Genomic DNA, 14,792 nt, shown 5'->3' with positions numbered 1-14,792 from the left:
ACATGAAGAGTTTGTATAAGAGTTTGTATAATATAGCTAAATATAGAAGTATATCATGTTAAAAAAGATGTGAACATGTAGCACAAAGATGTATATGAAGTTTAATAGTGCCAGGTAAAACATGAATGTATATGAGATTTACAAGATTTTAAATCAATAAAGCATATTAATTGTGTCTTAATCAAATATATAAAAGTTAAATATAAGAGAAGTGTTTTGATGTATGTATGTCAATATGCACACATACCTGCATTAGTTAGATAAAAGACTATGAGAACAGGTTAATAAATATAGTTATGAAATTTAATTCAAGACAGACACAACATATTTTACATTAGTCTTAGAAATTTCTATTTTTGAAATGTGTTGAAACATCTATGATATTGGCTTATAATGTTTTCTTCCTGTATAAAAATAATAAATAAAACTTTAGAATTAAAATATTCAAAACAGTGCATCACAAAAGGCAGTTATTTCAAAATATATCCTGCATCAACTTTTAGGCATGGAATCTTAAACAGTCACCACACTGAAACTCAGCATGGAAAAGCTGGCCTCTTTAATAACATTTTCAGTATTTTTTTTTTACTGTAAGTGGCACAAAATATAAGCATCATGAATATTTTCTCACTTGCTGTATTTAAAGTAAGTAGAAAACATTATTTTATAGCAGTTACTGTGAAGGATCTTTGTGTGAATTTTTTCATGAAAGACTTTAAGAAATTTGAGTAGGTGATATTGATTTGAGAGTAAATTCACAGTATTGCAATAAGGAAACACACCAGGAAACAGCCATTGAAACAGAATGTAAATCACTGAACCTGTAAAACTAAAACAGGGTGAAGAAACCAGGGGACATAAGTTGAGAAAAACTGCAGAATGCCTTCAGTCATAGAAATGAAGTTTATCAAGAATACAGGTGATTCTGGCCTCTGCTTAGCATATAGAAAATGTGAAAAAAAAAAAAAAAACATTCCCTACCTTAAAACAGGAGAAAAACCTGGTTAATCTAAATATTCACAATTTTAAAAAAATTATTAGAGAAATGATGTTGTAGAGCAATCGACTAACTAGTAAAGACAAATGTTCCAAAGGAGAGAGGAATGTGATTGGGATCTGTTATCTGGGCACAGACAACAGGTGCAGGTAAGAAAAATTCCACAAGTTTTTTTTAAAAATTGCTAGAAGCCAAGTGCTATCTAGAATACAATATAGAATTGACTAGAAACCAGTCACAAGGGAAATTACTGGTCATTCACAGGAGCTTCATGGATCTCATCAAGTGCTCATAACAGGCTGGGACAGGGCAAGAGATCAGAGAGAGCCTACCTACTGGTTTATGTCAAAGAAGGAGACCAGCAGATGTTGTGAACAAGGCATTACTTTCCATCTTGGTCTTTTTCTCCTGTCTTCTCTATGGAAAGAATAGAAAACACTGTCACCCTCAGACTGAGGAACAGAACCTTCATACCTGGAAGGAAAGAAGAGATGATAATGCTATTTCCCTGTAAGGAGGCAGGAAAATATCCACAATTATTACAGAATTTTACCATAGAGGAGGGACAAAGCCATTGAGAAGACCCCAATGTTGGGACTCAGAGGCACATTGCTATCCTTGATGGAGACAACAGAATGCAGGACAACAGATCATATACCTCCCCATCACCACCAGAGTGGAAAGCACCAAGGAACAAATAACAAGAACCTACTGCAAAGGATCCTGAGGAATATGGAAGGAAAACCTTTTTTTAAAAAAACTATTCTTTTAGTTGTCAATGGACCTTTATTTATTTTTTATTTATTTATATGTGGTGCTGAGAATTGAACCCAGTGCCTCACACCATGCTAGGCAAGCACTCTAACCCTGAGCCACAACCCCAGCCCCAGGAAAACCTTTCTGAAGCACAAGCTCACTGAGAAAGCCCACATATGCAGACAGAACTTAAACATTAAGAAAAACCCTCTGCAACACAGCACCCATTGTCAAATGAAAGTGATGTTATAAAATGTAAAGTCTCTGGTCTACTGAGGGTAGTGTAGACTCAGCTAAAGCCTGAGTGGAATAAATAAGTTATGCACACTAAGTCCCAACAAAGGAAAAGCTGTGCTCATTTCCAGGAATAAACATTATTTACCTCAATCTCTTGTACTAATAGATGTCTGCCTTTCAACCAAAAATTACAAAGAAACAAGGAGGAGAAAGGATAAAAGCATTATTGGATATGACCCTGATGTAAGAATCATATGGAGAATTTAACATAATGATTAAATGTTAAAGGATCTTGTGGGAAAAGGTAGGCAACATGTAAGAACACAAAGGGAATCAATAGAGAGATAGAAACACTTTATGAAAGAAGCCCAAGGTGGCTCAAAATAAAAAATAAAAAAGGTTCGATCCCTGGTATCAAAAAAAAAAGAATTCCATAGTATGGCAGATATATATATATATATATATATATATATATATATATATATATATATATATATATATATATATATGTGTGTGTGTAAAAGCATAACAGAGACAAAGAAGTGCCTTTGACAGGGCCATTAACCAACTTGATACAGTGTACAGCGAAGGTAAGAATTAGTGAACTTCTTGAATGCAAGTCACTAAAAATTATCCAAACTGAAATGCAAAGAGAAGAAAAAGTGGGGAGAAATGATAATCCAACAACTGTGTGGAAAATACCACCATAATCTATCATATTGTAGTTGAAATCTGGAAGTGTACGAGAAAGAACTAGTAGAAGAAATATTTGAAAAATTAATAGCTAAGTACTATCCAAAATTAGTGAAGCAGGCCAGACCACAGATCAAAGTTCAAAGAATCTCAATCAGAATAAACACTAAGAATAAGTTGGTTGTTTGACTAGAAAGAGTTTTCAGTAAACCATTAACCATCTATGCGGCCAGGGGAATAGACAAATGAACTAGGAAATAGAGAATGTTTGTTCAACTACTTGAATTTTAGACCTAAGGTCTTAAGTTAAGGTTTTTTTTTTTTTTTTGAAATATTTACTTTTTAGTTATAGGTGAACACAATATTTTTATTTTATTTTTATATGGTGCTGAGGATCGAACCCGGTGCCTCACGTGTGGGAGGTGAGCACTCTACCTCTGAGCCACAACCCCAGCCCCTTAAGTTAAGGTTTAATCGTAAGTATTGGCTTGAAATCTGGTGAAATGAGGAGGGCTTCAAAAAGCCGAAATGCAAGTTTCCCTTCTCCCTTTGCTAGCCAAATTGCCTTCCTTATCAAGGGCACAGTGCACTAACGCCCGAGTGTCACTCAGGGTGGTGTTCAGTTTCCCGCTAGCCTATGGAGTTACTCACACAAACTAATCACATACTCCTGCAAGATCCAGAGGTCATCCCCCATCTAGTTATCACAAAGCCTACCTCTCACAGCTGCTGGTTGTTCACTTTATTTCTGAATTCAAAGGCATGTTGTCTTCTTCCCTTGGACTGCAAGTATATGTGGCTAGTGAACTGCTGTTGATCTCACTTGCCCAGTATCAGATGTCATGTATTCTCACATTCCCAAACCAGAGGGTGGTGTTATAGTTTGGATCTTAAGTGTCCCCCAAAAGCCATAGGCTAAAGGCTTGGTTGCTAATCAGTGGTACAATCGGGAGATAGGGCTTAGATGAAGGAAGTTAGCTCATTGAGGGCATGACCTTCGAGGAGATGTTGGGGCCCTGGCCCCTTCCTGTCTCTATCTTGCTCCCTGGATGTTGTGAGGTGAGAAGCCTCCTCTGACATATGCTCCCTGCTCTGATGCTCTGCCTTATCATGGACCCAAAGCAATGTAGCCAGCTGACCAAGAACTGATACCTCGGAACCGTAAGCCAAAATAAATCTTTCCTACTAACACCTGATTATCTCAGTTATTTTGTTACAGGCATGGTAAGTTGACTAACACAGGCTGGAATCCTCCCTCACCAATGGGATGAAGAGGAGTTGATTAAAACACTACACCATGTGTTGTGTGACTCAGGAGCCAGCACAAATGTAGTATGTTTGTATGTATATTGAATTGTTACGGAGCCTGATGAAAGGTAAGAAAGCTTCTTTGTTGAAGTCTAAGACCTTTTGTTAATCTCCTCTCCAACTGTATCTGAGATTTATTTTCTACCTGCCTGGCTATATTTTCAATTGTTCTTTCAATTTCTGCTACAATTTTTCTAGATGGGATCTGACAGAATTATGGTCCCCGTAGAAATCCAGACAATCTGAGTTCTGTGTACTGGAACTGCGTGTACATTCAGCCAAGCGTGCTGTCAGTATTGCTAATCAATACTGAAAACCTGCAACACTCTAATCCCAAAGCTCTGATTACAGAATTATATACAGTTGGTTTTGCCCTTCATCCCAAGATTTTTTTTCCTCCTTCCTCCAAAATAAACCCCTTGGCAACTCTTCTTTTGCTTATTCCAGGATTCATGGTAGAACACCAATCTTCATTTCCACCTTTATTTTCCTGGAGATCTTCTCAGTGTTACTGGAGGAAGATACTAAAAAAGCTTGAACAAAGATGCATTTTTCCTGCTTAGAATATCCTTGTTAAGCTTTGCCCCAGTCCACTATAGAAGCAATGATTAAAATTATAAATATGCTTTCCCCTACATATTGCATTGAAAGAATATAAAAGTTAGTGGAGAAGAGTATTTAGCAACACTTGAGGACCATACTGGTGCTCTCATGTTTTTTTATTCTTCTTCTGATTGACAAATTTGCCTCAACATCTTGATGATCTAGAATTGTCCCTATTTAAGATGTTCTCTCTCTCTTTTCCACCTTTACCATGAAATTTCTCCTTTGAAGTTACCTCTGCATTCTTTACCACTATCCATATTTCTTTTTGCCTAAAAATGTCCAGTTGTAATTCCAGTTATTAGGGAAAATTAAGCACATATGTTTTTAAGACCATGAAATAAGTGTTCAGAGATGCAAAAAAATAAACTGAAGTTTCCTGAAGTTTTAGTTGAGTAAACATACAAATTTTGATCATTATAACATGGGTCAAAAATATGTATTTTCAAGAAAGCCTTCATTGTTGGAAATGGTTTTCTTAGATAAATGGCTGGCTGATACAAGGTAATAAAGTTCACAGAATCATTATTATTTTTTCTTTTTTGTTTTGAAATGATAATATTTTCAAAGGCATCAGCACCAATAGCTTATCTTCTCCCTCTACTGCTGTTTTCCCATCTGAGACAATGTATATTACACCCATTATCATGATTCTTGTAGCAATATGCCTGCATGGCATTTATAACTACAGAGATGATTAATTACCACCACTGCAACATCCTTTGAGACTCTCTCTTTCTGCTTTGAACATCCAGTATACTAAAATAATACAATATGGCATATATCAACACCTGGTTTAATAGAAAGCAATAGTTATGGCTAGCTTAATTAGGTTAGAACATTCATGAGATTTTAGCATCTTTTACCCAGTAAATCCTCATAAAAACTTCATGAAAAAAATGAAGGAACTTTGATTGGGCAAAGGGAGGGGAAGGGTGGGGGGGCATGGGGGCAGGAAAGATGGTGGAGAGAGATGGACATCATTACCCTTGGTACAGGTATGACTGACTGCACATATGGTGCAATGCTACATTGTGTACAACCAGAGAAATGACAAGTTGTACTACAATTGTGTCCAATGAATCAAAATTCTCCTGGCATATATACCTAAGTAAAATTAATTAATTAATTAATTAATTAATTTTTTAAAAGGAAGAAAGAAAGCAGAATCTGTTCAGCGGACCCAAAATTGGCCATAATGCTGTCCCCAACAGGGCAGCTGCAGGTGCAGACTACTGATTTCCAGGTCACAGTCACCAGATTTGGATTTTTATATTATTTCTATTATTTTATTTTCTTCTTCTGTAGTCACCTTCCTTTTCTCATTTTTCAGGTTTTCAAATATCTCTGTAACCAATTTGCTTTCAATTCACTCTGTTCAAAACTCTATTTCTGGCTAGATCTTTCTAATATATGTGTGTTTTAATTCATGGGCATAGAAGAGAAGGGGTAGTTGAAGCAGCTGAGATGGAGTGATATACTCACCTGCCTCCAGAAGAAAGAGCTTTGCAGCTGATATATATCATTTGCACTAATTGCACTTATGCAAGGTTACATTTGAAGTGGAAAAGGAAGTGTTGACTTAGTGATCCTGTTTACTACACTATTGACCTTCTCTTGATCTATCATCAGTAAATAATATTAATTTGACTTCTATAACAGAATGGACTTTTCCCCTGTATCTTTGTAAAACAGTGTTTTCACTTGTATCTTATAATGTGCTCATTGACTTTAATCTCTTTCTTCTTTTCCCTCAAAGCCTCACAGATTAATAGGCACTTTATCTCTGAAGCCATTTTTGACCCACCTTTTCTTGTCTCACTCTGCTTTCTGCCTGTGCCAGGAGCTTTACAGGTCAATTTTGCTTTTTTTATTTTTTTAGAACATTCCTTATTGCTGCTCAATTTAATCCCTTCTCAGGTAAATTCCATGATGACAAGAAAACTCCTTCAGTTTCTTGAAATCTTACTGTGATATGCACCATTGCTTCTGTAGAATATGGCTCCTGTTAAGTTTCAGGAATAATTGCTGATCTTCAGTAATAGAGGAAACAATAACCATACAAGATGGGTTTCTAAGTCTTAAGAATTGACAACTGCTTGCAAGGACATGGCATATAGAAAGGAAATAACATGAGGTGGGGAGCATATGCCTCCAATCATGGTCCTTCACTAGCCCCAGACACTTTCATCATGAGTAATCCCTGCTGGTTTTCTCTTTCAGAGAGACACATAGAAGTAAGATGCCAGATCTCATGCAGAGGGACATCTCTTCAGGGTTTTATTTATTCTTTTAAATGCATTGTGTTCCCAGGAAGAGCTTGTACAAATGTGCCAGAAGCATTGTGTCACCATTGACATTTGGATGACAGTCTTCAAAGTGGTGAGCTTTACTTTCATGTACAAAGGGATAATTACAAGTTTTTCTCCAGCATTATTTGTTTTCCAAAGTTCATATATGCTGTCAAAATATCATTTTGGTCTGACTATTATCTACAGAATCTTATATTTAAAGAAGTATTTGTATGTATATATATATATATATATATATATATATATATATATATATATATATATTTTTTTTTTTTAAGAAGTGTGTGCATTTATACACATACATTTTTTAGGGGGTGAGAAGTACTGAGGATTAAACTGAGAGGTACTGTACCATTGTCCTATATCCCCAGTCCTATCTCTCTATCTATCTATCTATCTATCTATCTATTTTGAGACAGAGTCTCACTAAGTTCCTTAGAGCCTTACTGAGTTGCTAAGACTGGCCTTGAACTTGAGATCCTCCTGCCTCGGCCACTAGTGTTGCTGGGATTACAGGCAGGTGACGCGGTGCCCAGCTAAAGGAGCATATTTTTCCCCTAAAATACAAAGCAATGATGGGGGAGCTTTCTAACCACAAAGCAGAGCTGTGCAGACTGTCTTTCTCTTACAATCTTTACACCCAACATTTGCCAGAAGTTGTTCTAAAAAGCCAAACTCCCACTAGATGTAGTAAAAGTATAAATATAGACTGATTTTATTTGGAAATTGACTCAGGATTTTTACATAATTGTAGCTAGATGAAATTGAAGCTTTTGAGATTTGAAATTCCAATCAAACAATCTGATCTGAAATAAACATACATCCTGCAATGAGTGAATAAATTACACATTTGCAAAATAATAAATGGCAGTTATTGAATTCGGCTAAGCAATATCAACCAATAAATTTAGAACACTTTGGGAAGTAGGAAAATTACACTTGATTACCTATCAGCAAATCCCAGCAAAAAAATTTTTAAAGGTTATGGAAATTGCATGAAATATTAGGTTATTGGCAGTGGCAGCGTATTTCTTACTTGAGTACTTGGTTATTCCAACTTCTTGTTCTTAGCAAACGAAATTCCAGCTCCAAGTTGTAATGAACTAAATTCTACCTCCACAAAAAATTCTATCACAAATTTGTTACTTTTAATGTTGTCTTCTACAGAAATGAGACTTTTTAGAAGGCTTTGACACATGGTCTGTTAAAAATTTACATGACATTTGGATTTTTGCTGCAATGGATTAAAACAAAAGACAATTTTTTTCCAATTTTTCATGCAGAATTTTTACTGAAATTGTGTTTCCTTTGACGTGAGAAAAAAAATAGTGATGTACTCTTTAAGTTAGAGAGTTCTTCCTTTATGCAAATTCTGCTCAAGGATACAATTGATTTATTTACAATATATTTACTTTTCATTCTCTTGGTCGAAGTCATACTTCTAGAATGTATAGTTTTGAAGAAAACTAATAGCAGTTGTAGCTCCGATAGAACTAAAGTAATGCAAATGATGATGATGCAAGGCATATGGTCACAAGTATTCACTCAGTGTACTCATTACATGCAAATCTCTATTTCAGATGTCATTGATACAGAGATGAATCAGATTCAATGCTTTTGAAATTCACAGAGTATTAAGAAAGTCAGATGGGTATGTAAATAATACTAATACAGAAAGAACATGATATCATCACTGTACGTGCAAAAAGTTAAGACCATGGAAAATTCAGGTAATAGAAAACTTCTGCCTGAGGAATGAAGGAAACTGACTACAGCGGGTGAATTCTGTTCCTGAAAAGATGAAATCTTAAACCCAGTATCTGTGAAGTTGGCCTTATTTGGAAATATTTTCTTTTTAAATCAACTAAGTTAAGGACCTTGAGATGAGATCATTTTGGATTTAGGGAGGTTCCTAATCCAATGACTGCTATAATCATAATAGAGTTGAGACATAGAACCATGGGCCAGAGGCTATATCAGGACAGATACAGAAACTGGAATTATGCTGCCCCAAGTCAAGGACCCTGGAGCCACCGAAAGCTACAAGAAGCAAGCAAACATTCTTTTTTAGAGCCTTCAGAGATAATGTATACCTTTCAACACCTTGATTTCAAAGACTTCTGGCTTCCAAAATGGTGACAGAATAAATTTCTGTTATTTCAAACCACTAGGTCTGTGCTAATGTTGTTCTTGCAGACCTAGGAAATAAAGATAATCATTACAGAAATAACATTTGGGTTGGAACATGAAGGATGGGCTGTGTTTGTACATCCCAGGCCTATTGTGTAGCAGGACAATGATAAAGACTCGGAGAAAGCTTTCAGGGAAGAGGATGTAAGCGTTTCAGTATCCTGGAATGTTAAATAATGACATGGGGAAGTAGAAGAGAATAGAGCTTGGTGGAGGAGAGAGAGAGGAAGTTGTAAACAGGAATAAAAAGGTTGAGAAGCCTCAGGGAAGCCATTGGGAAAGAAACACCAAGGACATACAGAGAGCTGATGAAAAATTCTCTTATGGTGCTGAGGATTTTAAGAACTAGGGAGACTCGTGGTCACTGAAGTACACAGACAGTTGAGGGACAGAAGAGCCAGACACCAAATAGATACTCTAATAACATAAGAAATATAATTTTCTTATTTTAATTCCTCACTCAATTTAAAAGTTTTGCAACTTCTTAGAACTGGGTTTTCTATAGAGCCTTTCCTGATTAACCCAATTTCTGCTTAAGAATTATTAATTTATGCTTTTTTCTCTGCTAAAATGAATTCATCTATCACCTTCCAAGTGAATTTGGGAGATCCATATCCTTCCATAGAGACATAATTTATTATTCTTTCTTTGTCTTATCTTCCCACAAGCATTTCTCCAAAGATAATTTTTTAAAAATTTTAAATTGCTGTCTCATAAATAATAAGAAATAGATACAATATAAATAAAAAATAAATCTCTTTGGAGTTATTAAACTAATGTTTAAGCATAGATTTTTGAGGATTACAAAGCACCTTTAAATACATTAACCTATATTTTCTTTTTCTCAAGTTTCATTGAGGGACATTTGAGATGCAAAAAGTTGCACATATTTAATGCACGTATTTTGATGAATTTGACATCTGCACACACTAGTGATACTATTAGCACAATCAAGGTACTAAACATATCTATCACCTCCAAAAATTTCTTTATGATCAGCTCTCTGTAAGTGGGGGTTTGTTTGTGGCAAGAATACAACAGGAATATATTTTCTTAACAGCTACCATTTAGAACAAACCTTTAGAATTTACTGATCTTGTATAACTGAAACCTTAGGCCCATTAAGCAGCAATTCCCCATTTTCCCCTCCCCCTACCCGTGACAACAAGCATTCTATTCCCTGCTTCTATGAGGTAGACTGTCTGATACCTCATATAAGTGTACTCATGCAATGTGTGTCCTTCTGTGACTGACTTCGTACACTCATCATAATGTCCTCAAGGTTCATCCACATTATCCCCAATGGTAGGATTCCTATTTTTTCTTCATGATAATGAGCAGCATTGTGTTGGTAACTGGATCTCCAAATAAATAAATAACTGTCCCAGTTTATAATGTATCACAACTTTTGTGGCAAAAATATTCCCACTATGACCAATTTCAAACTACCAAATGATTTAAAGATGGGCTTATAAAATTCATGAATGTTTACCTATCAGCCAGCCTGTCATTTCCCGCAGAATACTGGCTGTTGGTACTCATCCCTCATTTTATTAAAAATCAAAGCAAAATGATACAGCAAAAACATAACAACAAAACAGTATCCAAGAGAAATTAAGCAGGTTTCTCAACTTTGCACTGCTAGGATGACAGCTCTTGTCCTTTTACTTTATACAGTATGCACTTTTCATACCATAACTCTAACTACCCTTTACTCATAGCCAGGCAAGTTTTTCATTAACTGCATTGTTGTCAGTCCCTTATCAACCCATAAAAATACCTGCAGTACACTCTTACTGAAACACACTTTTTAAAAATAAAAGGCATTTTATGGATGAAACTAAACAATCATTTTAAATGAAGGTAGACAGCTAACAGCAAAAAGTATGGATATTTACATGTTTGGGCACTTTTATCCTGGAATAAAAATGTTGTAGAAATTCATCATTGGGACTTTATAAAATATAAAAACTATATGTTTTCACATAGATTTCCAAAGGCAGGTCATATTACATTCACTCATAACTCAATGGAGGCAATTGAATTAAGATTGAGAAGGGGGAAATAAGTAGAAAAAGATCAAAACAAAATCTGACTTCAATCATGACATGTCTTGAAAACAATGCTTAACCAAAATTAATTCACAATCCATCCTTTAACAGACTTATGAAGCCACTATTCTACATTGCTCAATAGTGATAAGAATGTTCAAATACAAGATTAAAAAATAGCAATGGTTACTTATATTGGGAAGTTGAACAACAGGAATGTTTGGGAACCAGAAAGAGCACTTATCCCATAAATGAACAACAGATTCTCTTATAAGGGAAGATGATTTTATTTTCTAAATAAATTTAGATGTTTTTCCCCCTCCTTCCTCACCCCCCAAACAAAAACCACTGTTTTATTAATCGTTCATTTATTTGTTCATTTGTTCAACAAATAATTAGTTAGAGTAATAGTAATAGTCTAGGTACCACTTTGGATATTGATTATAAGCATTTGCCGTCAATGATATCCTTGAAAGAAGAAAGTATTTTCCATTTTAAAGAAGGATTTATAATCTCAAATATTCAGGTGTGACTCTTTCTTGATTTGACTGCAACTTAAATAAGTGATTCAAAGCAATGTTTACCAAATAAATTGAGATGGGAATTTTATCTAGTGTTGCTCTTGTCTCTTCTCCAGGCATCCAGGTCATACCAGATGTCCCAAAGAAGATCAGTGACCTGCTGGTCTACCAGATCAATAGGCACTCTTGTCAGGTTATAAGGCTTCAACTCAGAAGGGAAGTGATGGTACATTTTTGGTTACAGTGTTCACTCTGCCTGTTCTCTCTAGAACAACTCCAGCTGGAAGTGCAATGGAAGTTTCTTCCATTGGCTGCCCCAGCCTAAGAATATCAGACCAATGACCTATTGCTAAGGAGCCAGAATGCGGTACACCTAAGCCGTCCTTACCTAGGATTGCATTTTACTGATAACACAATCCTTTTTATTGTAATTAAGCTGGATCTTTTGGCATACTACCGAGTCCCTTGTTCTTTGGGTGTTCCAGCTGTGCCAGTTTTGATTAATAACACATACAGATTGTATTATGATAACCTGCTGTGATCAGGATTACTTTGTAAGTACACTGAAATTTAAGATGATAGAAAATTTATCAACTAATTGCATGTCAACTAAAAAATTAAATGTGTTTTTGCTATTAAAGATAAAAAGATCAAATATATATAGGGGATCATTAAAAATAATATCAAAGAAAACCAGATGAATTCAGTTTATTGGAGACTCTTATAAACAGTCATAATTAGGTTGAGTTCTTTATGAAATCAGTGAGTGACACATGTAAAGCACTGATTGATGGTGATTCTAGTAACAATTATAACATGGCAAGGGGACTTCTCTGAACACAAATTGCCATCATGGAGAGTACCAGTCCAAGAGCGGAGACTGGAAAATATTTCTATTATGTTGAATCTTCAGAAAGATATGATTTCTACTTACTTATTTTCTTTGGGCATTTTTAATCAAGAAGGAAGCAGAATAGCTCATTAGTTAAAAATTTGGTTCTGGGCACAATATGCTAGAATTTCACTGACTCTGGAACAATCCAGTTATGTAAGTCTGAGCAAAACATTGGTAATGTTTCTGGACATCAATGTTCTTATCTTTAAAATGTGGATACATATAAACCCTACTTCACAGATTTTTATGAGATCAGAATGAGTTGATTGCTATAACATACATGAAGCAGCATGTTGACACATTGCAACACAAAATATTAGCTTATCATTCTTATTACCTGAAGGATACTTTCAGGGCCACGTTCACAGGTATGTGAACTGTGCTGATACAATGAAGGTCCATGCTTGGTTTAATGTTCCACTGTTGTTACCTTAAAATGCTTAATAATAATTGAAGGAGATCCTTCTTTTAAAAAAAATTTGCACTGGTCTTCCAAAAAAGGGTAGACAGTTCTGGTCACTACCCTCAGGATCTGATTATTACTAGAGTGATCTTACTATCTGGTACCAATACTTTCCTCAGTATCACTGATGTCTCCCTTTCCAAAATCCAAGGAAGGACTACTAAGAGAATTTTTTCAGATTATGGAATGATGCACTCATAAAGAAAACATCACTGGTGCTCCCAACCCTTTGTTTTCTAACCTCTCCCTGCAGTTAAACAAAACACAAACCATCTTAGTGGACACATTTGATTATATAACTTTGTATAATTACCAAACCAAAAGAATACTCAAGGCAAAAGATAATTTTTAACATAAATTGAAGAGAAATTATAATATTCACATTCTATAAAAACTACAAGGTAGATTTCAAAGTTGTCTAATCTTCATATTTGGAAGATCTAAACATAGTTCTAAATTTATTTCTAATTATGGTTAGTATATATGAGTGAATTGTGAGTCATGATGGTGCTAGGTTCCCATGTCTCTTTCAGTGTCCCATGTCTCTTCCAGTGTCTCTTTTACTGCACAGTCATCTGTACAGTAAAAACCAAGATGTTAAAGTGTAAGTTTGTGAAAAGGGGAAGAAGGAGCAACTAAGCTACCAAAAGAGACCATTAGTTGAACAACTTCAAAATTTAGTATTATTTTTAAGGCATGAACATTTAAAATGGAGTGTCTATTGTTAAGCAATCAGAAGTGATATTGTCACCTTACATGGCTGGTTGAGACTTTCTGTCCATGTATATGCATCAGGAATATAACATGAATCCATCTGTTATGGTTGAGGTATGAGGTGTACCCCGTGAAGTGCCCTATGTTAATAAGGAGGTGAAATGATTGGCTTAAGAGAGCTGTAAACTTATCAGTTCATTATAGTTTGAATGACTAACCCATGGATAGAGGAAGTGGGTCACTGGGAGTATGTCTTGCAGGGTTCATCTTCCCTGTGGCCCCTTCCCCTCTATTTCTGCTTCCTGGCCACCATGAGCAGAGCACCACTTCTCTACCATTCCCTTCTGCCATGATGTGCAGCCACATCTTGCACACAGAACAATGGACTTGACCCACCATGGACTGAAATTCTAAAACCATCAACTAAATTAAACTTTTCTTCCCATAAGTTGTCCTTGTTAAGTATTTTGGCCACAGTGATAAAAAGCTGACTAACATACCATCTAGTTTTACTAAAATAATTTTGCAAATATGTTTGATAGTAATAGACATTGTATATTGCAGGTAAAATATTAACATAAATTTTAATGAACAATCTATAAGAAAATTATAAGAAATTTAACTATAAAGTAAAATTGAAAAGAAAAGAATGTCAAATTTTAACATTTTGGGGTGCCTAGTGAACAAGTTTTTTTTTTTTTTTTTTTTTGCTCAAATTAGCACAATACTCATTCACTAAATTATCAGTGATTGAATACAAAACCTGGTTTAAGAGACCGTCAGCTATGGGCTACCACACTTTGCACATGAATTACTCTTAATATTTTAATATTTGATTGATATCATCAAAGCTATTTTGACTACTATTTGGGGGACATTAACTATATCTAGGCAGTATGTTATATTAATATTAATTAGAAAGAGAGACAGAGAGAAAATTATTTTGCTATGGCTGCCATAAACATGTACCCCACGCTGACTAGTTTAAATAACAGTAATTTATCATATCACAGTTCTGGAAACTTAAAATCTGTTATCAAGATTTCGCAGAA

At 35.2% G+C, this 14,792-nt stretch overlaps 1 long non-coding RNA gene across 1 annotated transcript; it reads left to right on the top strand.

Moving 5' to 3' along the window:
- Positions 1–2,977: 2,977 nt before the first annotated feature.
- On the top strand, positions 2,978–9,136 carry LOC124078762 (uncharacterized). The gene is made up of 3 exons (XR_006847041.2): positions 2,978–4,059; positions 6,818–6,976; positions 8,487–9,136. It is a non-coding gene; the product is annotated as an uncharacterized LOC124078762 (long non-coding RNA).
- The last annotated feature ends 5,656 nt before the right edge of the window (positions 9,137–14,792 follow it).

Source organism: Marmota monax, unplaced genomic scaffold (genome assembly GCF_021218885.2).
Source record: "Marmota monax isolate L192 unplaced genomic scaffold, Marmota_monax_Labrador192_F-V1.1 WCK01_AAM20220418_F8-fsc00009, whole genome shotgun sequence".
In the NCBI taxonomy this organism is placed as follows: Eukaryota; Metazoa; Chordata; class Mammalia; order Rodentia; family Sciuridae; genus Marmota; species Marmota monax.
Note: the sequence above shows the minus strand (reverse complement) of the source record. Positions and strands in the feature narration are given on the sequence as shown.